At 31.5% G+C, this 3,235-nt stretch overlaps 1 non-coding gene across 1 annotated transcript; it reads right to left on the reverse strand.

Annotated features, from left to right (window-relative positions):
* Positions 1–2,878: 2,878 nt before the first annotated feature.
* LOC139894749 (small nucleolar RNA R71) lies at positions 2,879–2,985 on the reverse strand. The gene has a single exon (XR_011775234.1). It is a non-coding gene; the product is annotated as a small nucleolar RNA R71 (small nucleolar RNA).
* Positions 2,986–3,235: the final 250 nt, after the last annotated feature.

Consider the following 3,235-nt stretch of genomic DNA (forward strand, 5'->3'; position numbering starts at 1 on the left):
TAAGATTGGGTAATTGGGCTTTGTACCATAATTGGGGTTTGGATAAAAGAACGACACTTGTGAAAATTAGACTATGGGCTATTAATTGGCTTTATATTAACTAAAATGATACCTCGTTAATTTAATATAAAGGTTATAATTTGACGTATCTATAAATAACCACATACGCTTAATCGGGTACGGTGGGCGGGATATCTATAAATACCAATAATTGTTCATTTTACCGAACAGGGAACTGGATTAATAGTTAATGGACTAGTTGAAACAGGGGTGGATTACATTGAAGGGTAATTGGTGTAATTGTTAAAAAAGTAATAAAACCTTGGATTACACGCGGTCGATAACCTGGTGTATTCATTAAACAAAGTATTAAGACCTTGTTACAATTCGAATCCCCAATTAGTTGGAATATTTAACTTCGGGTATAAGGATAATTTGACGAAGACTCTCGCACTTTATATTTATGACTGATGGACTATTATGGACAAATACGTATGGACATATCGAATAATCCAGGACAAAGGACAATTAACCCATGGTAATAAACTAAAATCAACACGTCAAACATCATGATTACGGAAGTTTAAATAAGCATAATTCCTTTATTTCATATTTAATTGCACTTTTATTTATCGCACTTTAATTTATTTTCATTTTATTTATTGCACTTTTATTTATCGAACTTTAATTATTGTCATTTAGTTTACGCTTTAAATTAAGTCTTTTATATATTTAATATTTTACATTAGGTTTTAACTGCGACTTAAGTTTTTAAATCGACAAACCGGTCATTAAATGGAAAAACCCCCTTTTATAATAATAATACTACTTATATTTATATTTATATAAATATAGTTTTAAAAATATAGCGTTAAACTTGGCTAGTTCCTTGTGGACGAACCGGACTTACTAAAAACTACACTACTGTATGATTAGGTACACTGCCAATAAGTGTTGTAGCAGGGTTTAGGTATATCCACTCTATAAATAAATAAATAACTTGTGTAAAATTGTATCGTATTTAATAGTATTTACTAGTAAAATATTATAGTATTTAGTACCCCTTCGCTTTAACATCAAGTATTTTTGGCGCCGCTGCCGGGGAACAACACTTAACGCCGAAGCGAGACGCTATTAAAAAAATTAGTTTTTAAGTTATTTATGTAAAAATATATTTACATAAGTTTTTAAAATATCATAAATATAAAAATATAACAAAATATATATATCTTTAAGTCTTTAAAAAAAACAAAAAAGTAAAAAAATAAAAATAACTGAACCTGTAATATTTCGACATGCACTTCAACTGAACATGCATCCTCCGCACTCGCGGAGTTTTTGAATAGCATATATCCGCACTCGCGGAGCAGTCTGACAGACTGAAACATAGTACGTAATTAATGCGAAATTAGGGTTAAATTATTTATTATTAATTATAGTTAGGGTTTATATTTAATATTAATTAGTTAATTAAATTTGTATTTTTAAGTTTTATTTAGTTTTATTAATATATAAATTAATACTTTTATAAAAAAATATAAAAATAATATTTTTATAAAAATTGTTTTTTTTACAACTTTAAGTTTTATTTTTATTTCGTACCTTTTTAATCGTTTATTCGTAATATTTATATTTTTCACTCGTAATTAGTTTTAAGACTAGTATTTGTCGTAGTTTATTTTTATTTTTAGATTCTTAGGCTTTGCCGTAAAATACCTTAAGTGCTTTTTCTTTAGACTAAGATTTAGGTGCTTTAGAATTTTGCGACGCTGTTTATAAATTTTAATTCCTTTTTAAGTTTCGAAGCGCTACTTTCTTATTTTTATTTTTTTCGATCTTTTATTTTTCGACGTTTTTCGACGCGCTCTTTTTCTTTCTTATTCCTCGCCGTTCTAGTTTTCAGGACATAGAATTTTCTATTTCTTCTCTAATATTTCTTTAAATTTCGACGAAAAATTATTTTAAGTGGTTAAATTGATAGACATCCAATATTTTCTGGTTCGTAGTAATAGTTGGATTTGTTAGTGGCTGAGTTGTGAGCTTCCGATTTAAAGGGTTCTGGCTCCCTGCTACATCTTTTGGCTATTCGAAACGTGGGCAAAAGCAGAAAAGTCTATTAATTGGATAACTTATATAATTTTTCTTTCTTTTTATAACTAATAGGATATTCTGTGAATGCACCGAGCAAAACGTTCACCACCTTTCATACGTTCACCACCTGTTACTCAATCAAGACATCTAGCCAATATTGTCGCCGTTGATTTTTTGTTTAGAATCGTCATCAAGTCAACCAAGTACTCCAATTCAAATTCCCGATAATCCATTTTTTGAAACCGACCTCACAATTGAGAATCCGGAGGATATTCAGGGGCAATTCAGAGATCCTGAACCATTAATCTTTCCTCCGGAACCACCAATCATTCAAACAGAGATTGTCGAGGAACAAACCATTAAATTAGAATCCTCTAGTGATTCAGATTCAACAAATTCAATCATGGAAAATCTGGAACCGCTAAGTATGGAAGACCGAATGAGAGCTAAACGTACTGGCCAAGGTCACGCAATTACTCAACCAGACATTAATGCGCCAGATTATGAAATCAACGGACAAATCCTACACATGGTAACTAATCAATGCCAATTTAGTGGTGCACCGAAGGAAGATCCAAACGAACATCTTCGTACCTTTAATAGGATTTGTACTCTATTTAAAATCAGAGAAGTGGAGGATAAACAGATATATCTCATGTTATTTCCCTGAACTTTAAAGGGAGAAGCCAAAGATTGGTTAGAATCGTTACCTGAAGGGGCGATTGATACATGGGATGTCTTAGTTGAAAAATTTCTTTAACAATTCTTTCCGGCATCTAAAGCCGTAAGACTTAAAGGAGAAATTGTTACGTTCACACAAAAGCCAAACGAAACTCTATATGAGGCGTGGAGAAGATTTGAAAAGTTATTAAGAGGATGTCCTCAACATGGTTTATACACTTGTCAAATAGTATAAATATTCTACCAAGGATGCGACATCACTACAAGAAAAGACATAGATATAGCAGCTGGTGGTTCAATTATAAAGAAAACCGCAACTGAAGCTTACAAAATTATTGATAACACTGCTTCCCACTCACATGAGTGGCATCAAGAGAAAGATATCGTTAGATCATCTAAAGCGGCTAGAGCTGATTCTAGCCATGACTTTGATTCCATTTCCGCAAAGATAGATGCTGTCGAG

The sequence above is a fragment of the Rutidosis leptorrhynchoides genome, chromosome 2 (genome assembly GCF_046630445.1).
Source record: "Rutidosis leptorrhynchoides isolate AG116_Rl617_1_P2 chromosome 2, CSIRO_AGI_Rlap_v1, whole genome shotgun sequence".
Taxonomy (NCBI): domain Eukaryota; kingdom Viridiplantae; phylum Streptophyta; class Magnoliopsida; order Asterales; family Asteraceae; genus Rutidosis; species Rutidosis leptorrhynchoides.